This window comes from Arvicanthis niloticus, chromosome 9 (assembly GCF_011762505.2).
Source record: "Arvicanthis niloticus isolate mArvNil1 chromosome 9, mArvNil1.pat.X, whole genome shotgun sequence".
NCBI lineage: Eukaryota > Metazoa > Chordata > Mammalia > Rodentia > Muridae > Arvicanthis > Arvicanthis niloticus.
In genome coordinates this window covers 46,210,249-46,236,933 of record NC_047666.1, presented here as the reverse complement: position 1 = coordinate 46,236,933, position 26,685 = coordinate 46,210,249, and the positions used below count along the sequence as shown (strand labels likewise).

At 41.4% G+C, this 26,685-nt stretch overlaps 1 protein-coding gene across 2 annotated transcripts in view; it reads right to left on the bottom strand.

Moving 5' to 3' along the window:
- Lrrn1 (leucine rich repeat neuronal 1) overlaps window positions 1-25,116 on the bottom strand; it is a 39,725-nt gene extending 14,609 nt beyond the window's left edge. Inside the window, exons 1-2 of one of the 2 annotated variants that reach the window (XM_076940204.1) lie at window positions 24,635-25,116; window positions 1,603-1,709 (exon numbers count right to left, since the gene is read on the bottom strand). The gene's annotated coding sequence lies outside the window, so the exon portion shown is untranslated. The remainder of the gene's footprint in view (window positions 1-1,602; window positions 1,710-24,634) is intronic. The other variant, XM_034512522.2, reaches the window with a different exon arrangement.
- Between the last annotated feature and the right edge of the window lie 1,569 nt (window positions 25,117-26,685).

The window sequence follows — 26,685 nt, the reverse complement described above, 5'->3', positions numbered from 1 at the left end:
AGTATGCATGTCTCTTTTCTGTGGATGCTCATGTTGAGCCGAAAGTAGGGGACATGGAAGGATCTGGCCACTCTAGGATTCTAGATGACCAACGCTTCTTTCAGATTCTGACCCACATGGGCAGCCGCTTATGACTCATGGCCCTGGCTTCTTAAGAAAAATTGAGCTTAGTTATTCATTTTTAAAGAAAATCCAAAGACGTCTCAAGAAGAGGGCACAGCTAGGTTCATCATACTCTAGCACTACAAGTTGGCACAAAAGACAAATGACTTCCCTTTCCTGGATCTTGGCTTCCTTCTCTGCTAGCAGGACACAGTTATAGCTCATATGTAGTTATGCTTCATGTGTGTGTTGTGATGATTGAAGGAAGGAACATGTCTTAAGCAGTATCTGGTATAAAGCAAGTTTCCACAACATATTTTCCTTTAGAGTTCCCATTATAGAAGATCCTAGTCATGTGCTGCAAACCCAAGTTAGTGTCTACTACTCCTACAAGCATATTAATGTGTCTATGAAAATGATCTGGAACAGCTTTTTCTCTTTTTCTACCTGACACTTGCTTGGCACATTATTTTTCCCTTATAACATCATAGGAATACTAAAGAACTGACTGAGGCATGCGCTTCTCAGTGGTCTGTTCAGAAAGATAGAATTACAACATGATGGAGGCAGAATTCAGACTGAATCATTTGACTTTAAAGCTTCTCATCTGACATCACCTCCCATAGTCATTTGATGTTCTCAAAGGCCCCTCTCCCAATGCTGAGTCAGATGAATGGACAGGTGGAAAGTATCAGAACAACAGACTGGTTTCTTGCACTAGGGTTGGGGTGCGTGTTGAAGACAATGCAGATTGTTCCTAGATGATTTATCTCAACAAACCACAGGGAAGACTGGAGTGCTCTCTATCCTCAGAAACTTCTAGAATATTAAAGTTGTAGAGCATGTTCAGTTCAGTTTCCAATGAACTTAAGCTGGGGATGTGGTAGCTTCCAGAATTTAAATCAACTTTATCATACTTACTGTACAGGTATAAGCCAGTGTCTTCCTGGGCAAATCTCAGGAAAGGTCAACTTGCCAACTCCCCATGAATTAAGATTGCCTCTTGGGGACTGGAGAGATGGCTCTGTAGTTATGAGCAGTAACTGCTTTTTCCAAATGACTCAGGTTCAATTCCCAGCACCCACACTGTAGCTCATAACTATCTGTAACTACAATTTCAATGGACCCGAGACTCTCATACAGATACCCCTCAGGCAAAGCACCAATGCACACAAAACCCAGTAATAATGGTTCATATTAGAAAATTCTGTAGCTCTATTGGGTATGATATTACCCCAAATCACTGGTGATATATATAGAATGTGTTTGTTATTTTAAAAAAGAAGACGAAAAAAAATATTGCTTCTTGAAAGCCTGACTCTCCCCTTCCTAATTCACTTTCAGAATGCATTTGCAAAAGTGCTATTATTTTGAAGATAAGAAACAACTCATAAAATGTTAATTAAATCTTCACATTTTAGTTACTTAGGATTTCAACTTTGTAGACCAACGGGAAATTTCTTTAAAAGAGTCTCCTCTGCATGCACTATGTTAAAATACCTTTATATGCCTCTTTGTTGCAAGAAAGGTTGGGTGACAGACAAACCATTCACGTTTCTGGTTGTTGTTAAAAATAACGTTCTCAGCAAGTTTCATTCTCTGCCCATCTACCAAACAAAAACAAAACATAAAACAAAACCAACAACAGAAGCCAGAGATGGAGACCCACCCTATCTCCTATGCACATTTTAGCTATTCTACATGGAAGCAATAAACTAAGGGGATTAATTTGTTAGTTTGTGAAAATTAAAGATGAATCCCTTTGAAGTCATGAATCACATTTTAACCCCACAGACACCTTTTCTTACAAAACAAACAACAAACAAATATCCATCTTTCAATTTAGTACAGATCTGCTTCACCCCATCCGCATATACTTGTGACTGAGAAAAATCTACTCTCCAATTCAGCCTTTTCGTCCAGTCTCTGCTGAAATCTGGTGTCAATCTGCAGGCAGCACATCCAACATGATTGTACTGACTGAATCTGACTGAATTAATCCAGTTAAAAAGATCTTCATTGTTTATGATGTTGAGGGGCCAGGAACACTAACCAGATCTTTCTCATAAAGAGTTTATAGTCTTATGAGAGATAACAAGACAAGTACACAAGGGGTCCTAGAAGACAACATATGTCAAAAGAGAGGAGTGAATATGTCAGTCCTCTGAAGCAGACACCAGAATTGTCATCCATGTGACCAATCTGCTCTGTCAATACCACCCAATATGACTCCCTGCCATGAAAGAAACATTCTGTATGTACATATCACAGCATGGCAGCTCTTGAGTACCTATTTTGTACTTGAAATGTGTCTGGTGGGAACAAGAAATGGAATGTTTATGCTTTATTTTATTTTGACTGACTTCAATTAAATTTAAATAACCAGATGTGGCCAGCAACTACCATTGTAGGCAGCATGGCTATCATTCTCCAAATCCAGCTGTTCAGTAACCAGGGATCATTACATAGGCTGTGAATTCTTTTGCCTCATGAAAGTTCGATCAACTACATCCAGATAGGTTCTGGAGATGCATATGTATTTGTAAAAGTGCCACCGAAGACTGACATGTAGATTAAGTTTAGATACTTCGACCTTCTTCTGCCTTGATATCATACACAGGCCCAGAGGGACTTACAAGCTATTGGCTGGATCTGGGTATCTACAAAGACATAGTTGGACTTGGCTTTGCCCTGTGTGTTTCTATCATGCACATAATCACAAGTGACTTCATGTTCATAAAATGATAGAGAGGTCCAAGGTTATGTTCATTCATCACAGTAGACACTGTTCTTAACAGAGTGTCTGGTCTGCAAATGTTTGATAAATGTAAGCTCAAGCAAACAAGGCGGTCTCAGAATATATTTAGATAGTCTTCCATGGATTAGACTTTTTTCCCTCTCTGTTACACAATAAAGAACCAAGGCTCAATGAATTGATAGATGTCAGTGCAAGCACATAGAAGAAAACCAGGACAGTCAAGGTACTCTGCTAAATGGTAATAGTATTAGACCGCCCTTAAGGTACTCGTTGTTCTACTTACAAGATGGTGACTAACACAAAGATCTATAACTGGTAGGAGAGAGAGAGGAGAGAGATAGAGAGAGAGAGAGAGAGAGAGAGAGAGAGAGAGAGGGCTACTCAGCCCTAAATGGGACATCTATATCATGTCTCTTTGTCTCAAGATTTAGGGATAATTTGCAGAAGAGAGGGTGAGAAGATTGTAAGAGCCGGAGGCAATGGATGATTATAAAGACACACTGTATTCAGGGCAGTTGTTCACAAATACTCATAGTGGCAGGGACTACTATGGACAAGACCTACACAAGATCAAGACAGACAAAAACCCAGCATGAAGTGGGAGGGGCTCGTTATGCCTCACTCAACCCCTAGGCTAAGGATATATATTGATAGTTGGTAGCCATTGGGTGAGAGAGTCAGTGTTTTCAGTGATGTTGGTCCTGAGAACTTATCCATGCACCAGTGATGGTCCTGTAGCCATGCACTTAATGGCAGCACTGAGTGGACTCAATGGGCTTTAAAGCAGAACACAAGACATTGAGCAGGAGTAGTGGTGGGAGAGTGATAGGGCCCAGGAGTGGAAGGGGGGGGGTGAAGGGAGGGGACAGCGGTCAGACATGATCAAAATATATTATAGGCATACTTAAAATTCTCAAAAGAGAAGACAAGTCACGTTTTAAATTAGAAGGAAATTGAAAATTGTAAGTAATAAATTCTTTTTCAGACTCTTGGGATGAAGAGAGCATAAGTCTTCACTAGAACTGAGGTATTCCCATGTCAAGAACTATAGACCACTATTGCTCTTCCTGATGCTATCATTTAAAATAATAGAAAATATCCCTAATAAAACCCGTGGAGCCCTATACTGTATGTCATGCCGGAGCATATTTCTTAAAGGGGAGGCTTCCTGAAACTATTAAGAATTTTTTTTCTGATGGTGTGTCCATGAGACAGTTTAGTAAAAGGCTGTGCACAGAATGGGCGTTCAGAAATGGTACTGAACACACACACACACACACACACACACACACACTCACACACACACTCACTCATACACACACATACACACAGAGACACACAGACACACACACAGACAGACACACATGCACACACATACACACACAAATATCACACACACACAGACACACAGACACAGACATACACACACATACATTATTGTGAGGAAGATGGAAATTGCTTTTGGGAACTCCTGAAATTATCTCTTTATTTGCCAATAGCCAAAAAAGGAAGGGGCTGGGAAATTATAATAAATAAGATACTAGAGAGGTCAGTTCTTCAGAATGAATCAATCCAGACATGAATCAACAGATTGAGATCCAAACCTGGTTCTGTACATGTATTGGTTCCCTATTCTTCCTGGCTCCCTTTGAGTGTGGCAGCAGGTTTTACAACCTAGAGGGTTGTAGAAAGATACAGTGAGTTCACACATATAGATTCCCAGGTCTGTCTCTCTGTCTGTCTCTGTCTGTCTCTGTCTCTGTCTCTATCTCTCTCTCTCTCTCTCTCCACACACACACACACACACACACACACACACATCTAGGCTTGGTCTAGGCTGAACTGTGTGTTATGGAAGAGAAGTAGGACCATCACGTTGGTGACTGTCTTTAGAAATCGGGTTAGAGATGTAATTACTTAAGAAAAGCTGGGACTGAAATGGGAAAGGCAACAAACACAATATGACTACTTTTCCTTAAACATAATGTTTTTACATTTATTTGTTGTGTGTGTGTGAGACAAAAACAAAACAAAACAAAAAACCCAAGTATCCATCTAGGACTTCTTGCGGAGTCAACTCTCTCCTACCACATGAGTACTGGGGACTGAGCTAGGACTGGTTAGGTTTCGTGTCAAGCACCTTAACCTGCTGAGCCCAGGGTGCTATTTAAAGGAAGAGCAAAATTGAAAAGGCCAGAGAGTACAATGTTAACAATGAGGGTCTGTAAGCCAAATGCCCAGTATCTAGAAAGAGGCAAGCTAGCTTGAGCCTGCTGGCACCACAATAGCTTTTATCTTGGTCTCTAGTCTCCCTAACGGTGAAACAATAAATTTCTATTGTTTTAAACCATCCAGCGTGTGGTACTTTGGCCTTAGGGGACTAATAACGTATGTGGTTTTAATACACATAATAATTACTTTGAGGCCATGTAAACTACTTTTCTATGATACTCATTTTATTAATACTTAAGGCATCAACTGTCCTTATGTGCCTTCTCCCCACACACACCCAATACACACTATGGATTAGGGAAGCAGTCTGTGTTCTGCACTGTCTAAGGTTCTCACAGGTGCAGATAGGGAAACCTAGTTCTTTATTCCAAGAGCTACAGTAAACTCAACGACCTCCCCTCCCCTTCATTTCCAAGGACCTCATAGCTAAACAGTAATTATTTATGAGCCATCTCAGTCTATGCCCAAACCCCTTTCTTCCAACATTTTGAAAGCCATATACCAGATATAACTTGGGAAACTCTGAAATCTGGACCGACAAAAGAATTATTTTATTTTTCTTTCTGGTTAAACCACTTGCATAGTTAAATTTTTTTTTCCTTTGAAAGAAACGGGCTATTTGCATATCTTGAATTAAAGGAGCGATTTAACATTATCAAATTGAAGAACTGACAGGAAGCTAAACAGAACTACCACCAACAACTGTGCTATTTTTATTCCATCTTTTAGCAAGAACAATGATATGAAAACTACCATGAAACTGACTAATTTTAGTCTTTTACAGATTATTTTAATTTTCATCTTGTAATCTGTCTACATGTAATAATTGTCTTCTAATTAGTAGCCTGAATAAATGTTAAATAACATGCTACATCTTTAGTTTGGCAACATCAATGTGCCTGGAAGGCCCAGGTTCGTTACCTTAAATTCTTCATAGAATATTGTTTAGTATTTTTACTTTGGATATGGATACAGCTTTCGCTGCACCGTGTTAAATAGGTGTGACAGTGGAGCTGATTGCTACAGTAACTTTGAACACTCAACACTATAGAAGCACCTATGGCAATACAAGATTCATCACAGTCTATACAGAAAACGTCATGTATCGACTCTTAATGCCAAGCTATAGATTCCTGCATGCTCACCAAGCTGAGTCCCTCCTTTAAACTTCTTTAGAAACCTCCTTTAGCAAATTTGATTTCACTCTAAGGCAGAATTAAAGATTTGCCCGTAGTAATGAAAATACTCTCTTCACCAAAATACATCAGCCTTATATTTATTTAAGAATATTTATTGCATTTTTCCACTAGGGATCTGCACTGTCTCTGATCATTTTAATCCAGTGGTTATCTGATATTTTAACTTTTTAAGTTCCTTTTAAAAAAATGGTACATCCAACGAGATGGAAGCTTATATCGCTGATATAATGTCATTCTCTAAAATGTCTGGCTACTTGAAATTTTCAAATTTGCAAACTTTAGAAAAAATGTCAAGAATGTATGGCTTCCAGATTTAAATGTTCCTTTAAAATCTGAAGAGAGTGTCTGGGCTACGGTGTGGTTGGAGTAGTTGGTAAACTGCTTGCTTTGCATTCATGAAACCCTGCGTTCTGTCTCTAGCACTGTACTAAGCAGGTGTGCTGGTGTGTGGGGGCAATGCCAGCACTAGGGAGGTAAAGGCAACGAGATTGGAAGTTCATAGCCACTGGCTACGAAACGAGCTCACAGCCAGCCTGCAACACATTGGCCCTTGTTTCTAAGTAAGTAAATAAGTAAATAAGTAAATAGTGTCAAATGTATGAAATTATATGCATGTGTGGCATAAAATCTCCTGTTGGTCAAGGTAAAATATAGCTCTATTTGGCAAATGTCAGTTGTCCTTTGGCTTGTGTGGAAGTCAGCACACTGAGCTGTGCATTTTAGAGTGCAAAACAAAGCCAGCTGTCCCTGAACTCTTAAAATAAACTCAATTTCCAATGCCTCTTCTAAACTATTTTTATATAACTTGTCTAATAGGATGTGAAGAACTGTGTGACTTTACCACATTGAGAGATAAAGAAAACTCTATGCCTATATTCTACGGAAGAGTGTGTTGCAATGGGCAAAGCCAGAAGGCAGGGACAAAACCATGGAGGGGCACTGGGGTGGAGGGACATGAGGCAGGTTGGGGGGACAGGCACCTATCACACTGAGATTTTATATGTGTCAGGAGTTTTTGGTTTGCCATATGTCTGATTTTTGACTCCTTCAGAATCCTAAGGCAATTCTCATAATCTCACATTTATTATTTATTTGTCAATCAATCAATCATGTATTTACCTACATATTTATTATCTATTTTCCTGTTTAGTGTATTGGCTCTGTTTCTTTGGAGAACCCCAACTGAGCGATCTAGCTATTATCTATCTATCTATCTATCTATCTATCATCTAGCTGTCATTTATCTGCCTACTATTTATCCTCCCGTTTACCTACTGATTTTATTTTTTCTTAGAGAACCATGACTAAGTGTCAGAATTCCCATAACAAATAGAACAAAGGTTGAGTTTAAGCTAAGTTTGTTAGTTTTTGAGTTTTTAGTATTCTATGTGATAGAATACTAGCTTCAACTGCTTACCTGTATTCCAGTGCACACTGGGATATATTGCAGTATTCTATTCATTACATAAAAGGAAACTACTTTTAATGTAAAATCTACAAAAAATGGTAGGCTTGAAAAAATTACAAATTTAAATTTCTGGTTAGCTCAAGTTTCCTCGAAAGCTTGTAGTTTCAAACTTTAATATTTTCTTTCTCTTTTAAAGTATATTTTTAACATAATTTTCTTCAAAACTCTGATAATGAATTATTTTAACTAGAGCCTTTGTTATTAATTTATTTTCTTACAAGTTTCCCTTTTTGTTCCAAAAGTAGACTTGGATATATGTGTGTGTGTGTGTGTGTGTGTGTGTGTGTGTGTATGTGTGTGTGTGTAAGGGGTATCTAGTTAATGAGAATTTTTGTTAATCAGGTTTTTAAATTTTTTTTTTTTTTTTTTTTTTTTTTTTAGCAAATTACAATCAGGTGAAAACTACTTTGATGAATTTGAAACCATTTCTTATTATAGCATCTCCTTGATACAGCTGTGTTCCCCATCTTTATATGCATTTGAAACTAATGGTCCAGTACTCTGAAGTATTCAGAGCACGGATGACCTGGGCACCATAAACCCACCAGAGCACTTTAGTTGCTGGTCCTTCATTATGCAGCTAAGGTCTCATCTAATCAGATGGTGCAAAGGAACAGCTGAAAACATTAACATGCCCACAGGTACTATAAATCATGCTTCCCATGCATTCTCTTCAATTCATGAGTTTTATTAAGTTGTAAGTAAAAAGAATAATCATCCTTGAATGTCCACAGTATAATTCTTAACCAATAAACTATAAAGCAACCCAATGTTTTTAGAAGATCATCTATATTACATACTCAGCTCCTAGTTTTCTAACAGAAATTATAGTTAACATTTTGAACTTTAAAAATAACAGTCATTTTAGCATTGATGCAAAAACTAAAATTAGCTTTTAAATAAAAAGGTTCTTTCTTAATAACATATTATTTTGACTAATATATACCATCTCCTTGTCTCTGCTATTCTCAGTGTGCACTTGACTTTCTTCTGAAAAAACCATGTCATCTCATGAGACTTTGCGGATCAAGCTATTCATGGAATAAAAACAGCAAATTCATCCTGATCCTCAGTGGGTTTGGGTGAAAATCAGTAAGAAAATCAGGCACAACTCCAAGAGGACAGACATTGGGAAGAATCTTGAGGAGCCTGTAAGGAACCAGGTATGAAACCACATACACTTACACTGTGTCTGTTTTCCCTTCGCCCCTCCATCCCTCTCTCATCCCCTCCTTTGTCCCTTCCTGCCTAACCATATCAACTTGAAAACATTGACACATTGGGACAGTTGGACATGTCTTAACTACAAAAAACTCTCTCTGTCTTGATGTTTTGCACAAACAAAACCTTCATTGCCATCTGATACAATCCAAGATTACTATGAACCTTACAAGTTTTCTGCAGGATTTTAGGTTTAAAGACAAACTAAACTATGGGATATTCAAATAATTCAAATGCTTATGACACTGAAGGAATACACACACATATGCATACATATGAACATGTATATATTCTCTGGTGCTGGGGATTGAGCATGAAGTTTTGCGCATCATATACAAAGGCTCTGTCACTCACCTATATTCCATTATGTTTAAGATGTTTTTACACAAAATTTTCCCAAGCTTGTTTTGAATTCATTCTGTAGCCCAGGCTGGCTTTGAACCTGTGATCTTCCTGGCCTTAGACTCCTAAGTGCCTGTGATTATAAGCCTGCATTACCAAGTCTGGCAGAGTAAATGTTTAATATTATTCAAAATTGTATTTAAAATTGGAAAACAACAACAAATTTTAAGACAAAACCAGAAAATTGGTCACTTTCTTGGAGAATCCAGCATTCGATTCCAGCATGGTGGCTAAGAATACAAACATATAACTTTGTGGCTTTTTTATGTCTCAAAACCTAGGGAGCACACACATTAGTATCATATCTATGGCTGATAAATATTAACTCCAACATGTGCTGGAATTAGGGGTTCCGTGCATTCCAATTTACTGAGCAATATTTCAGGGGCAGAGGAGTGGAGGGAGCTGCACAGTGTTCTTCACAGAGGGGAAGGTATGAGCATAGTAGTGGCTTTTGGAGCTAACTGTGTTTCTATCCAAGTCTAGTCCACAGACACACTGGTGGCCTAATAGCCTACAAATTGGAACATCTAAAAAGAGAGCCAGCTGCTCACCAGTGAGTAGCACTCTACTGGTTAAAGTCCACAGCAGACACCTGAAACAAGTGTGTGGCACAGGAATTACGTAACATCTGAATGGGGTTTAGGTTTTACCATGAGACTGATGGGAATCCAGACAGAGACATAAATACAGGGCTTTGAAGATTTTCCTAAGGTATTTTTCACTTCTTATTGGGGAGAGCATGAGATCTTTTCTCTAATAAGGATCAAGCTGCTAGCTATGTGTAAGGTAGAGGGGATGGAGCAGGAATAAACAGGAATCTTTGGGAGGGGGGGTTAATAAGCCTTTATACAAGCTAAATAAAAATGTAAGGGGACCTGGCCTGGGAATGGTAGGGTTAATAAGAGAAGGGCCACATTTGAGGAGTATTTGAGAATGACAAGTGCAGAAGTATCTATTAGGCACTACAGCATTCTAGATGTGAATAAAGAAGGCACTATTAAATGCGGAGGCCACTGTGATAAGAGTGGGTGCCAGACTAGTGGACAGCCAGGAGGGCACATTTTTGGAAGTAAAGTGAGTTTCCACTGGAGTGACAGTGTGGGAAATGAAGGTCTGGGTTTCTCCTGCTCTGCACCCTCCCTGCTGGGCCAACTTACAGTGTCTTCCTTCTTATGCAGAAAACGAACTGTGTCACATAGATGCACTCGATTCAGGATATACACACTGCTATTGCCTGTCGTACTTCAGGGTGGAAAGATCCGGCAGACATTTGCGTGTAGACACCTGGCCATTTGGAGTGAAATTATTCTCACTCCCAGTACTGAGACTGAAATATAAGAGGTTATTCCATCAGTATCTAGTGGGACCCTTAAGATCTCAAGGTGTAAGAAAAGAAAAGATGAGTAGCAAAGGGGTCATGCATTGAAAATATGAAATACAACTGAATATTGCTTAAAAACCAACTGAGTAGAAAGACTGGGTGATAACTCAGTCAGCGAAGTGATTGCCTTGTAATCCCAAGGATAAGAGCATGATCCACCTGAACTATATACTTTTGTATTTAAAAATCCAGGAGTGGTTGGAGGGTCATTTGTAATCCCAGCATTCTGGGAGGCAGAGACAGGTGGATCCCAGTGACTCCCTAGTCAACCAGCGTAGCCAACTTAGTGAGTCCCAGGTTCTGTTTAAAACATGGCCTGAGAGAGAACTGGTTGACCCGTGGCCTTGCACAGCTTCCTCTCAGCTTTTGCTCCTATACATTCATGAACATGTACACACACACACACACACACACACACACACACACACACACACTGTACCTCTACCATCTCCTAAGATAACTACTTGGTGACATTATCTGATTATAGTTATGAATAGATACAACAGTAGAAATAAAATGATTCTGAAAGCAAACTTCCTCATTCAGTGCAACAATGAGAGCTGTGAGCCACAGTGACAGAGATTAGACAGGGGAGAGGACCTTACCAGTAAGGACAAATCACTAATGAATACCGGTCTGTCATTAGTGTTCAGGGGAAGGTAGTCAGTGTGCAACTCTTACAGAGGAGACTGCAGACTCATCACTGGGCTCCATTCTCTTAGTAATGTAATATGAAGCCAAGGAAGTATGATTTACATAAGTGGTCAAAGGTAAAAATGATATCTCATACATGAGTCGTGTGCATGAGAGTCTTTCAAGATACCTCCAAATCAGTACTGTGAAATCATGCTTTCATTGGCAACACAGGCGATGGCTTGTCAGTTACCTCAACTAGAAGAGGAAAGTGAGGTAGAAGGGGCAATGAAAATAAGTCAAAAGTAGGAAGCTAACTTATAAGATACCATTTTGGCACTCATTTTTCTTTTCATTCTTTCAATCGTATGGTTTGTTTTCTGATAAGATTCAGATAACTTAATTGAAACATACAAGGCCACACATAATACAGGAGAGAACCCCTAACCCCATGACCATTATTCTTAGATCAGGACACATGCCATAAAAAAAGATGATGCCATAAAAAAGAGTAGCAAGGACTCTACGCTATTCTGTTACTAAGCAATTCAGGCCTTCTGCTTTTTCCCCTCCCAGGACTACACATCATCCATTTCTTTATTATTGTTATTGTTGTTGTTATTATTATTATTATTATTATTAATGCATGTGTGTATTTCAGTTCACAGATGCACATTCTCATGCATGCACATTGACATCCAGAGGCTGACATTTTCGTGTCTTCCTCCAACTCTCCCTCCACCTTTTGGATTTTGAGACAGGGTCCCTGATTGTACTCAGACTTTACTGATTAAGCTATCAAGGAAAGCCCACAAGACACTCCTATTCTGCCTCCCAGGGCTACGGTTACAGGAGTGCACAGCTGTCCCATGCCTGGCTTTCTCATGGGTGCTAGGGATCTGAACTCAGGTCCCCATGCTTGCGTAGTCATCTCCCCAGCCCCACCTCTTCTCAATGTATCTCAAACCTGTCTATTCCAGTTCTTCACACCAGCTCTGCCATCTCTGGTCTTCAATCATGTTATTCTGTCTCCTTCTCCTCAATCTTACCAAGCTCCTTCTCACCTCTGGGCTTTCACTTGCAAAGCTCTCCCTGATCCACACCCGTTGCCTAGGTAAATCTTAATCACCCAGGTCCAAAGGTCATCTTTTTGGAGAGGTCTTCCCTTAAATATTTCAAGGTCATATTCTTCAGGCCCTATGTTCACTGGACTTAATACAGCCATGATTTCATATTTACATATGTAATGACTGGATTGCTGCTTTTCTCTCCCAGCAGCTGGCAAGCTCCACGTGGGAAGGCAGACTGTATCAACCACTTTGCTTGCCACTGTATCCCCAGCTTATGGGGGGCGGGGGAGGGGGGAAGAATCTGCTCACAAACGTTGCTGTCACTGTTTGCCAAATGACTGAACTGCAGACTGTCATGCTCTGAGAACTGTGCCAATTTCTTTCCCATATATACTCCTATCTGCAGATGAGAGAGGGTGGGAAAAGAAGCAGTCTTTTAAAACCAACCAAGACTGCACAGCCAGTATGTCTTATAGCGGAGAGTCAAACCTAAATGCATCTGGCCTCATCTTCTGTTTTATCTGATTTGCTCAAGAGCATCAACAGAGGGTCACTTAATTATTTTGCCTTGATTCCACTCACTATATCTCTCCGAGTCTGAAAGCTCACTTAGGATGGAAATAATACCATGTAATTTTACATATTCCTCACATTGCCTTTCTAAGAGAAACTCCAAATTCTGTGTTCATGTAATGAATACTTGGATTAATAACATTCTTTAGTAATAATACCATGAAAGCTTTCTCAAATTGAGTTCAATGCTCTGTAACAACCTCTCTGAGAGAGAGAGAGAGAGAGAGAGAGAGAGAGAGAGAGAGAGAGAGAGAGAGACGCTAACACCCTAGTATAATGCAGGCAGATGAAGGACTTATCTTCTATCCGAGTACAGCAGAAATAACTAAACATTTTTTTAAAAAGATGCAGCATTGGGAAAATGAAACAGACACACTATGAACATTTCTTCTCCTACTCACTGAATATTTGCTGAGCGCATCTTCCCTGTGCCAAGTACTCTTATGGGTGCCAGAAACTAGAGACTAAGTTGTGGGCTTTTCCCTTATGGAGCTGTTTGGTAGTGATGGCATTAGAGTGATAAAAATAAATAATCTTAAATTAAGATAGCATGTTCTATACTTGAGGTGAGGATAAGGAGGAGACTTGAGAAAAGCAAAGGCAGCACGAGTAACTCAGTGTGTGTGTGTGTGTGTGTGTGTGTGTGTGTGTGTGTGTGGGCAGGGGGAGGGGGAGCAAAGCTAAGAGTTCCTGGTCTTCTTTATTTACTAACTGACACTGGGTATATCAGGTTTTTGTTTTTTTCCTTTTTTTTCTTCCGTGCCCCCATATGTACAACACTTAACTTTCACTGTTACTACACGCTCCTCTCTACCTGCTTAAAAAAGCCTCCAAAGGTAGGCAAGTAACCATCTGTGAACCAGAAAAGAGCTAAGAATGTGTATGACTTTCCCAATAACCAGTAAACTTGCCGACTGTCAAACAGACATGTTTATGAGATAAACAAGACAATGTGTGAGAGACTCTTTGTAAGTGATCCTCATTTCCATGACACACGAACTTTAAAGATGATAGTCCAGATTGTCCCATTAAGGTGCCAGTGAAAATCTGCTAGCTCTAACGGGACAGGCTGTGAAGTTAACCGGACTCCAGTGGAATGACTGTTCTGAAGCAAGCTCACTTCCCTGCCTCACTTGTCTGATGTCCTTGTTTACTTATAACAGTGTCCATGGCGGGTTTTCCTGAGTGTTAGAACATAAAGAAGAAGCCACAGTGTGGTAAATGACCTCCCCGTGCTATGTGGACTTTCTAGTCGGCAGTGTCATCACCCAAATCAGCTTTATTAACTATACTGCCCTGGGTATTTTGTTATAGCTGCAGGAAATGGACTAGCACAAGATATGATCTGAAAATAATAACAACAAAGGCTTGAATGCATGCATCTTCTTGCCAGTTCTTAAATGTAAACTTCTCGTATGCTGTAGGACAATAAGTGCCAACCGTGTGAGCTAGTGACTTCATAGAACACCGATTCTGAATCTTCTTGTCCCTTAAATTCTTGCCTCAGAATTAGCATCCTGAGAATGCAGACATATGGCAAGAGGAGAGGTCAGTTGCTGGCATAATCCCTCTTCTATGCACTGTTATTATGTACTAAGGATCATTTACTATATACTATGTGTAGGGCTTTGTATGCATATTGGTGGTATAAGGTAGGTTTTATCATCACAATCCCAATTTTGCAGATACTCAGGCTCAAGGAAATACCTCCAAACCTCGGAGACTGCTTGAAACTAATCCCCCCCACAAAAAAAACAAAAAAACAAAAAAACAAAACTGCATTGTTACTGCACCCACCCCACCGACTTTGGGCTGTACATCCTGAATCGAGCTGGCACTGACTGGCATGCTGTTTTGATGTGTCACTACCATGACTGTGGGACACCTTAAATGAGCACAATCTTTAGAAACAGCTCAAGTAGTTGTTTTAAACACTGCTCACAGCTTGAAGTTCTGGGAAATATCATTTAACGCTTTTCCTCAAGATTCTCAACTTACCTCTGCAAATGTTAAAGACAGTAATCTTTTTCAATGTTAAACACTTTACATCTGCCTTTTCCATGTGTAACAGAATGGTGCCTATCACTGGTTTGGTTGTTGGTGTGTGTGTGTGTGTGTGTGTGTGTGTGTGTGTGTGCATGGTCATGTATATGTGCAAATGTGTGGGGAGAATATATACATGTGTGGTGTGTATATAAATGTGGAGGCCAAAGGTCAGAATAGGATGCCTTCCTGTTTGTTTCCACTTTAGTTTTTGAGGCAGCCCTTTCTCTGAGCATGGAGCTCACTGGCTGAGCTAAAATGAGTGGCCAACAAGCTCCAGGTATTCTAGTGTTTTAGCTGTCACAGCTATAGGATTACAAGTGCATGCTAACATCTTGTCTGTCTTATCATAATACAGAAGTTTGGGATCCAAACTTGGGTCCTTATGTTCATACAGAAAGCACGTTACCGACTGAGCCATCCTCTATCCCCTACGTTGCCAATTTTTTTTGAAACCAAAATTGAGCCAGTGTAATTAATATTATGTAATAATATACACTGTGATAATCATCAGAAGAACATAAGCTTCAAAAATGCAATTTTATCCATTCAAATTATTTTAAATGTAGTTTAAAAATAGGTGGTTAGTAATCTTGATAGAATTTTAAACGACAGTTCAATAGTTATTAGGTAGGTAAAATATGAAACTAGATTTGAAAATTAAAAGCAACAAAATGTTTTATTTTATTTAAGTATGACTTTATGTGAAATTATAGAATTTTGTACATTATAGGTAGGCTACTGAAGTTCATCTAATCTAGTATTTTACTCTAGAGCTGCAAACTATAGCAAGAGCTTCAATGGTGAAGATTTATAGTGAGATGGAGCCAGGGTCACAGCTTGACTCTGCCTCTCAACAGCCCTGTAAGCCACAGAAGAAGATCTTAAAATGTCATGGATAGAAAGCAGAAATGATATAATCGTAATAAAGAATTCTCCTCAAAAACTTAAATCACTTTCATTATCCATCCATCCATCCATCCATCCATCCATCCATCCATCCCCTCACCCAACAAATATGTATTAAGCCTGTATGGCTTCAGGCAAGTTACTTAGCACTTTCTGCCTTTGTTCCCAAAAAAATGCCTTAAAGTGGGCATCTATGTGAGAGTGTCAAACAATCTTTGTGACAGTTGTAAATAAGTTAATGTATATAAAGTGTTTGCAGTTTCTCCTGGTACACTGCAGAAATCGAGAATATTGGAGATTATTATCATTCTCCTACTACCCTGGTGTGTTGGGGAAAATGATGGACTCTGGGGATATAATTTAGAAGCCCTATGTAATATTTTCCTTCCAATTACTAAGCATCTCATTTGCATAGACCCAATCTCTCATTCTATTGCTCAGCTGCGAGAGCGAAGCCATTTGGAAACTTCTTCACGAGGGGTCTGTTTTGACAGTGCTATCCTTCATATATGAAAAGAAAAACACTCCATATGGAAAATCTGTGCATAAAACTTTGTGCTTTCCTGAAAATATCTCTGCAGTCTCAGTTGGCCTCCTGGGTGAGAAATGATGAGCTCGTGAGTGCATGAGGAGGTTAGCTGTGTCCCCGCAGAGTAAAGCAAAGTTAACTGGTCCTCTGGAGGATTGAGCCATGCATGTCGTCCTGGGTGCTCAGAACTCTAATCAGCAATAACAAGCCACAGAAACCCAGTAATGCTTAGTTCATTGTCCTCGGTTGTTCTGTGATGGTCAGGTGAGTTATGAGAACGCAGATTCCATAACTCGTGTCTGAAGAGTTAATGTAGATTCCCTAAGCAGTGCCTTGGAAATCTCAGGGTGTGACAGAAATCCTAGGTAATTTTACTTAGATTCTGTGCATCACAGAGAATGCATAAAGCTTTGAGTGGCCATATAGCTTAGTTCTCTTCTTCCAAGAAAACATTACCGTATCTAAGAGAAGCAAAGGGTCAATATACCTTTATGGTCTTGAAAGAAAGCTCTCTTCAAAACTCACTTTGATGTACTAGTCTTATGCACAGGAAATAAAGAGGCATAAGCATTTTAGTATGCCATCTCTGTTTCTCTGTCTCTTTCTCTGTGTGTGTATGTACATACATATGAACACACTAGTGTGCATTCATGTACATCTTGGTCATCATTTTCTCATAAGAAAGGTGAACTATGCCTGCACAGGAAAATAAACAATCAAATCCAGAAAGTTACATTCCTGAGGCCAGCAACATGGCCTAGCAGATACAGGGGTCTGCTGCCAGGGCTCTGACCTTTTCTTCAGGATATTATGTACAAGTTGAAGCAGTTCTTTTAGCATCTGAGTGGAGTTTGGTCCCTGGGATCTACATCATGGAAGGAAGGCTGAGTCCTGAAAGTTGTCCTCATACTTCCACACATCATAGCATAGGTGCGCACAAAGGTATGCTTGCACCTGCATGCAACATGAGCATGCACACAGACACATAACATATATTGTTGCCCATTTTTTTAGTAGACTATCCTCTCTGTGTTTTTTCTGCATTTTCTACTGTCACTTTCCTATAAGCTTTCTTGCCAGTTTGTCCCTGGTATATATTTTTTAAGCTGCTGTGGTCAGCTTTAGACCTTAGAGAGTGTCCCAACCCTACTGCAGGTGGTGATAACCCAGTTTAGATTCCTCTGCATAATTCCTCTTCACTGAGGCATCCCAGCTCTTGACTTTGGTAACCCAGGAGCTAGAGTGCTGAGTCACGCTCAGAGGGTTACCTGCCCTACAGTCAGAGAGGAAGAGGCAGTGGGCATGCAAGAAGCAGAGAGCCTTGGATCTCATCTCTCTTCCTTCACTCCCTCTGTGACCTTAGACAGTTTTAACCTGGGCTAAGAAGCAAACCCTGTTCTTTTACAGAAAATTATCACAGAGATACGTCAAGTGACTTGCTCAGTGTCACAAGGAAACTGTTCATGGTTCTTGTTCCTTTAGCTATTAGAGGAAAAGAAGAATGATGATACTTACCGTCTCCAACTGTCACATGTCAAGTGAGATGAATCTTATGATCGAGCAAAGCTTTCATTGTCAACTAGGCCACATCTTCCCTCTATGCAATCTTGCGCTGTATTGCTTACTACTATAGACTTTCTATTTTGCACTTTGTGTGTTTACAAGCCACACTGAGTACTTAGAGTCCTATAAGAAACAAACAAGCAGTCTCCAGTCTGCAGTTCTTCATACACCAAGGGAGCCTTTCCTCAGGCAAACCCGTGCTATGTCCACCCAACGGAACTAGACTTCAAACTGTCTCTCGAATCCCTGTTCCTGTTGATAGCTCATTCTCCACATAACTGGTGTCATTCGCAAAGCCTTTTCTGACTGCAATTATATGAATTAAAATACATCCTGTTCTTCCACAGTACACTTTGCTCACTTGTCAGGGTCCTTTCTGGGATAAACTCAGTGCAGGCAGAGGCAAAGTCTGTGAGAAGATGGTTTCATATTCAGATTTCACATTCACTGATGCAGGATCAGGTCAATCTGCATTGAAGGAGACCAACCTAAGCATGTCAGGATGCTTACTAATGCCTTTGGCTTCTTCACACTAACTGCTTTCAATTGTCTTAAAGAGAGACTTGAACAATTTTCTGTGTATACATTACCCTGTGTATATGTGTAGAGTTTGCCACTAGTGGAAATCTGCTAAGACTATCTTTTTTATTCTGGGTACCGAAAAATACGGAAGAATACAATGGACACAAGATGCTTGTGCTGGATTTGGTGTATGAGCTACAGATGAATCTAGCTAACTTCACTTGGGTTCAGGGCCTTCCGTTACATCTTGCATGTAGCAAGTGATCAGAATGTACTCTTCAGGTGAATTGATGTTTAGGAATCATAACCAGCTTCCTGTTTCTTTCTTCAAACTTTTTCCCCTAAAAGGGCTTCTCAGGCCAGGGAGTATGAAGCTATCAATATTGGAGAGATTATTTTATAGGTTTATTTTATCTTATGTTTATGAGTATTTTCCTTGCACCACCTGTGTGCTCGGCACCCATGAAGGTCCAAAATGGTATCAGATACCCTGGCATTGAAGCTATAAGCGCTTGTAAGTCACCACATGTGTTCTGGGGACTTAATCTGAAGAAAACCATGGTTTCCCTCAAGAACAAACACTGATCTTAACCTTAGAAACATCTCTCCAACCCCTAAGAATTCTTTTAAAAGGAAAAACAACAACAACAATAACGACAACTAGCTTAACTGTAGGTCTGAAGAGCAGAAAATCACCTTGTAGGAAAGATTCGGTTGTTCCCTTGAACATTAGCTATCCAGAAAAATCACAGCATTGGAGCAGAAGCCCAATTCTTTGCAGTAGCAATCCTAGAGGCTTCTAGAAGCTTCCCTGAATCTTTTACAAGAGCATTCTAACAGGGATAGGAAGCATCAGGATGGCTGCAGGTCATACATCCCGGCATTAGGATCAGAGCTGGGGACTGTTTGGAGCTTTCCTGACTGTGCTCTGTTCTTGATTATGCTGATTACTATGGATACAAATGAAGACTCACTACTATTGTGAAATAACAATGCAGGTTAATGATATTCTTTATTTTATTCCTAGAGGGGGAAATTACAGACATGAAACCAATTAAGCCACCTTTCTTTCTCTGCAAAGCTGTTTTAGTTGTCCTAAATGAAGATCCTCACGTTGTGCTTACTGCACAATGTCTTAGTAAAGACAGACCAATTTGTTCTTTTTTTTCCCAGATTTTACTGAGATAGGCACTGATGGTGGGGCTGTCCAGGTTTTCCCTTCTGAGTTGAAAATGACTATGTTAATATGCTAGCTCACAAAGGGCAGTACTAAATGGGCAAACCAAATATTTTGAAATGAATATTCAACAGTTGATCCCTTTTCAGAGGTCCAGCAATGCTGCTCTTGGAAATCTCTATTAGGTAAAGGCTCTTGATTGCCCTTTCCTGAACATGGCTATGGGAAGGCTGTCCTCCTGTGATTGACAAGGTGGCTCCAGAGAACAATGGGAGCCTAATTTATGTGTTCCTCAAACTTTAAATACTTGTACTTTAGTTCCAGGGCTTCAAAATATCTGCCACAAAAACCTTTTACACAGAAGGATGTCATGTCACATGTACATTGTTAATGTAACTATGGTAACCCCCCAAAAATGCCACCAATGTGTCTGTTTCATACACAAATGAGGTGACAGCTGTGGAGTCCATGTCTGCGTGTAGTATAATAGACGTGAAGTGAAGCTAAGACAGCCTGGGTCAGAGATTACAACTCATGTACGGTAATCAGAGCTTTCAGATAACATCACCACTCTGAGATATAGAGTGTAAATGGAAAGTAAGAAACCACTGGAAAAGAGGGCTCTACTCCATAGCTCTCAAAACTAAATGTCCTAACCTAATGCATTTGTCTTTTTAACAGGTGCTCCAAAATGAGGGTGGACAGGACCCCTGATGTGTGTTCCAAGTCAGCACCTATTTTCTCTGCTTCTTAGGGGCCATATTTCAGTTCACTGGATGAGAGGATTCCATCCAAGCTAAATGTTTTATGGTAGCAATGGTACTGGACGCAAAGCTTCTACAATCATTCCGACTGATTGCGGTAGTTAGTCCTTTCAACCCCATTTGCCCAGTTACTCTATGTTACAACCAAGGAATCGCAAAGTTGGCCGGTTAAGGAAGACATACCAGATCACTTAGGTATAATCGGTAATTGCCTATTTATCAACCAAGTAACTGATAAACTAATACGAGGTCAACAAACCATTTATTATGTCTATATCTCTTCCTTGAGACTTGGAAACTAAACTCACATATATACCCAGGATGGTGATATGAAAGATAGGAGAGGGAGAGGGAGGCAGGGAGGGAGAGAGGGGGAGAGAGAGAGTTTTAAAGTGATCTTCATTTAAAACTTTAATGACAAATAGTTCACTTGTGCTCTCTAAAATCTTGCAATTTACTGAGCTTAGCCTTTGTTCTTTGAGCCAAAACAAGAGAGACTACATGTTTTTCTGACTTCATCTATATAATTTTAATTTTATTCTGAATAAAATATTAATCAAAGCTCTATTCAAGAGTTAAAGATATTTCCATTGTTCTCAGAAACCAAAATATGATTCTAAAATGGAAGCTGCTTTATCTTCAGACTGGTTTAACCCAAAATAGATGTTCAGCATAATAATTTTTAAAACTTAAATACAATATTGGAGCAGCCTTATATTAGAGCCAGAATGAATCAGAGAATAACTATTTGCAGCTGAAAAAGAAATTGCAACAAAGAACAGTGAAAGCCTATGCCTGTAATGTATCATACTTCATAGTCAGTTTATGGCTTATTTAAGGCGACATAAAAGCCTCCAATAAGATAATTGATGATTATTTATAGTTAGATGAGGGGAGAAATAGAAATATGACTGTAATAGTAGATTTATTTATTAGAAGTAGCTTTTAAATACTTGTTATATTCTCTGGATATGTCACAGAGAGAATATTTGTAATAGAGCAGTTCAGGTCAAGAGCCCAGCAGTATCAGACTCTACACTGAGGCCGAGGAGTTTGACCTACTTGATAATTCACAATTCTAGCCTCTAACAGGAGATACTTATGACTATTTTGTCAGAATTACCAACTGTGTTTGGATCTGGTTTGTGGGTTTTTTTTTTTAAACGGAGTAATCTTTTCTAATGGTACCTTATTGCTTTATTGCTTTTATTTACAAAGGAATGTTCACCCAGTCCTTCCTGCATTAGGCTTGTGCAATAAAGATCTCACCCAGGGAGGCCAACAGTCTGACAGTTCAAAGATGTAACGCTGTACCATCTTAGTTTGATTTCAAAACTACCCTGTGATAATTTTTACAACAAAGGGGCATGTGGGCTTAGTTTGGAAATATCATCTTTTTTTTTTTTTTTAAAATAGTCATCCCTCAATTCCATCATAGAGACAAAATGCCAGGTTTGCGAGTCCCAGAAGAGCTCAGCATACCAATGCTACCAACTTTCTGACTTCTGCAGAGCTTCAAGACACAAAATGCACCTTGACTATAATAATTCTTTCTCAGATTGGACTTGATTTATTTGTTTCCTACTTGAAGTAGATGGCTTTATAGATAAAGGGCACTGGACAAGAATAAAATAACTATAATAACAACAACTTCAGAAAACATGGGAAACAACCTGCCGACATTTGTTTTCCACCCCTCTCCCCAACCAAGCTGCTCAAAACAATATGGTCTTTCTGTGGCATTTTAATGTCTCCTTTGGTGAGTATATGGAACACAAGGGCAAACGCTGTTCAGTGAATAGGCTTCTTTTCCCCTTCAACAGTGTTTAGGACTGACAAAAGAAGAGTTTCTGCTGCTGGCTTGTCAGGTGTTAGAACTGCAAGCCTCACATGTGGCCCAGGATGCCTGGCTTTTGTTCCATCAGTCTTAACAATATCAGGAGGTGAACAACATGGCAGACCAGCTAATACTACATAAGACAGAAAGGTCCTTGCTTTGGGAGTCCACTGAATGATTCCCCCCCCCCCCCCCCAGTTCTGTACTGAGACACCTTTGCACCGAGAGCCAGGTCTATCCTTTTTGCTGGAATGGGATGCCCATCACCTGCAGTTCTATAACTTCAGCATCTATGGAACCCAAGCGAGGTTAAATGGACAGTGACCATTCTAGTGAGATCTTCCAGATGATCTGTGACAACTACCTCTTCCTATTATTACTTATCTTACAGGGCAGGGAGCATATGTTGGCCAAGGCAAAACAACATTCAAAGAAAAAGAACTCCAAAAGTTGGGAAGGCTGTGAAGAAACCACTTCAAAGCACTGGAAGTGGATTGATTAAAGTTACTGGCTGCAGAGAAACAGTACCTATATGCAGCAGGCACATCCACAGCCAGGTAAGAGCCAGTGATGTGAGCTTTCCATATAATACCACACTACAATTTTGGCTCTTGAATAAAGGTATCAGCAAGCCATGGAGTCCCCAAACAGAGAAACTCACACTGCGCCTTTAATCCGCGTTCTTAAGGTCTATTGTTAACTGAAGACTCCTTGTCTTTTCAAATTCCTTCATGTGAATGGATGAGGCCAGACATCTGCCAGGATCCCCTTACATTTGCATGCAAATTAGAGACTTCATGACACACAGGGCCTTGGAACCAGTAATACCACTTCGACTCCAGCTTTATACAGGTCAAAGTATAAATCTTAGTGAACTTTCCCCACTCCTCAAGTTTCTGCTTTTAAAAATGAAGTAATGACCATACATGAGTAATATTAATTGCCTAGATGGTTGTGGTAAATTGAACTACAAAACAAGATAACAGTATTGACTCAAAAGATCCTACAGGAAAAAGTCCAAGTCAGCAGTTGTTCCCTCTGCAAATTTGAATTCATCCACATTTGTCTTATTAGCTGAATCTGGGAATGAATTAACTAACAGGATGGGATTTAGGAGCTTCTGCCTATGTGGTTCAGGCACTCAAAGGCGTTTACACTCTGATCCCTCACTCTTTGCATAGTTGGCTTTGAGGCTATTGCTGTGGATACCGCAGGCAAGGTCCCTCTGGAGCAAGTACTACTACGGAATCTTCCAGCCTGCGCATCCATGCCTGCTGTCCGGCAAAAGACCCAGGACGAACTTTCCAACCTGCCCAGTGTGCAGGACACCTCTTGGCTGCTAGGCTTTTCCGGGTGGGGGCTGGGGTGGGGTGGGGTGGGAGGGAGGGGAGGGAACCCAGCCAGCCAAGGACTTCCCCCTGAGGTAGCGGTGACCGCAGGAACCTAGGAAACACTGAATCAGTCGGCAGCAGCCCACACCCCTCTCCTTGCAGCACAAAGGACACTTGGTGGCAAACTTTCCTAGCCAGTGACCCCAGAGCAGAATGCCTGGAAAAGATCAAGACTTCCCTGGAATTTCCACATCCACAGCAAGCCTCCTTAGGGGCTACCCCTTCTTCTAGGCTCAAAACAGTTTTCTCCTTGGACCACGTAATAGTTGAGTATGTTCTCCCAATGCTCTGACTTCAGTATCCTCAATGTTTTGTTAATTACACTCCTTGCTCTTTATTCTTAACATTTGAGGCCATTGCCAAGACCTTTTCCTCTCCCTACAACCTGCCACCTTCCTTTCTCTCCTTTTGACCCCATTTCCAACTCCCTGGGTCTTCTGTCTGCGCTCTTCCCAGGCATCCAGCGTCTTTTCCCTGGTCACAGCCCCAAGCCTTCTCTTCTCTTTCCCACTCTGATGGGTCTCGAAGATTCTGGGGGGCTCAGCTCCAGTCACTGCCTTTTGCTCATTTCTGTTTGGCCTTCCTTTTCAACTATTGCTCTCCCCCGACCTGCTTCGTTTTGAAGACAAGAGGGTGATCAGTAGATTCCCCTTTCCCGGCTTCGCTTTTTTTCCTCCCTAGCTCGAGAAACCGCGCCCCCTTGTTCCCCTTAGCTTTGCGATCTCATCCCGAGGTTTCCCAAACGCTGTAGGGTCCACCAAGCTGCCAAGTTTGTCTCTACTTCCTCCCTGCTTCCTCCCACTCCTCCCGCTGCCTCCCACACCTCCTGCTGCGGCCCAGTTGGTCCGGGCACTTACCCTAAGGCTGGGCTGACAGGGGTGTTGGGGTGCGCACTGAGCGGGTGGTGGTGGCAGCAGCAGCCACCAGCCGGAGGATGAGGACCGGCAGAGCAGCGCCTCCACCCAGCTCGCAGCGCGACTGGCTCCTTGGGGGACCCCCAGCAGAGCACCAAGATGCAAGGCGAGACAGCCGCAGGAGCAACAGCTGCTGCGCGGGGCTGGGCTAAATCGCGTTCTTGGGGGTCGTGATAGAGACAGGCGGGATTAGGAAAGAGGGTAGAAGAAATGGGGTGCAGAGGGCGGGGCAGGGAAGGATCCGGTCTCAGGGAAGGCGCCCTAGGCGCCTCGGGGTGCGGTGGCACGGATGCCGCTGCCTGAGAGGACGCCGCGAGCCCCGGTCCCCGCCCGGCAAGCACTGCAAACCGGGGCGCACGGGCCTCGCCTCGCTCCACGGCTTGCTGCCCGTGCCCTCCGTGCGCCCCGCTTTGTGCTCCCCGCAGCCGGCGTGCACCTGGTGTAAGCAAAAGCGGTCAGCTGATGGGCTGCGCGCCGATTGGCTGCTCAGCCGTCTCCTCCCCTCCCGCCCGACCCCCTTCCCGGCCTCCCCCTCCCGGCCTCCCTCCCCCTACGCCCGCCTAGGCGCAGTCCCGCGCTGGGGCACCATCTGTAGCCCGCCCAACAAAGGGGCAGCTCGGGCCCGCCACCCTGGGCCTGCCAGATCGCTGCAACGCCACTACAGCCTCTGCAGGGAGCAGAGAGCCGCTCCTTTTTTTTTTCTTTTCGTTTTTTGAAAATAGGGACAAAAGGCTGCGACTGGGAGAGGGAGGCAAGGACAGGGGGAAAGCAGCCCTTGTAGGAACGCCATAGTCACAGTGGGACTGCAATAGAGTTTAAGTATGAGACCTGACCAATCCTTTGGAGATAGGCGGCTATGTAGTGCAGACAGACAGACAGACCCACGGCGGAATTGGTTCATGCCCTTGCAGAACCCAGAGTAGTTCTAGGACCCTTAACTGCATGGCAAAGCCACTGCGAAATTCTGGGGACTTTCTAGAAAGGATTTTGAAACTTTGAAACTGCAGTTTCTGTTTGGTTAGGTGTGAAAGTTGTGTTCACATTAGCAGACCATTGACTGAAAGTGCAGACTGTGTGCAGAGAGGTCTGGGGGCAAGGGTGATGGGCGGCGTCAGGCAAGAGGGTGGAAGTGGGGGTGGTGGCGGTGGTTGAAGACTGGTCCTGAATCCGGATCTCAACTTCAAAGTGACAGTCCAAAGCAAGATTCACGAGAAGCCTTTGATACATGTTATTGGGGGATCAGCTTAAGAGAGAAAGCAGCATTAGTCGTCAACGTTGAACAACTTTGAGAAAGAAAACCTGATTTTATTTGCCCGGGATACGCAAGCCACGAAATTTGGAAGACTTCATTATCACAGAATTTACTTTTGAAGTCGTTAATGCTAGGGGAGAGATTCAGTAACAATAACCTTACATTCTTGATCTCTATGTCCCCCCACCCCCACGTCTTGCATAAATATCTGAGACGTGTTTGCTTACACTTGTCAATCTGCTTCATATTGTCCCAATAATATTTTGTAGCCACTGGGAGGTGAAATAGGGTACCTTAAAAGGTTCTAGGGAAAGACGATGTTAGCATGCAGGTTAGATAATGAATGAATTGAAGATATAGCCAAACAGAAGAAGCAAAAGAAAAAAAAGTCGAGTTTAGATTAGACTAGACTGTTTTTGTCTCTTCGTTTTTCATGTAGACTGCATGTAGGATAGAGTTTTAAAGGAGTTACAGCCGGAAATAGAAACGTTTATGTTCTCTTTCAAGAGGACTTAGAAAGTCTGTATCTTCTTGGGAGTTGGAGAGAGATGCTGCTGCACCTTGTGATGCAAGGTGGCTCCTCAGCAGAGGAGAGGTGGGGCTTGGAAAAGATAGCAGAAGCAACTGATGGTGAGGGCTTACTCCAAAGATCTGTAACAGCATCCAGGTTTTAGAAGACTTCATGAAGATGGCGGTGTGAATCCGGCACCAAGATCTGACCTTCGAAATCAGGCCAATACTG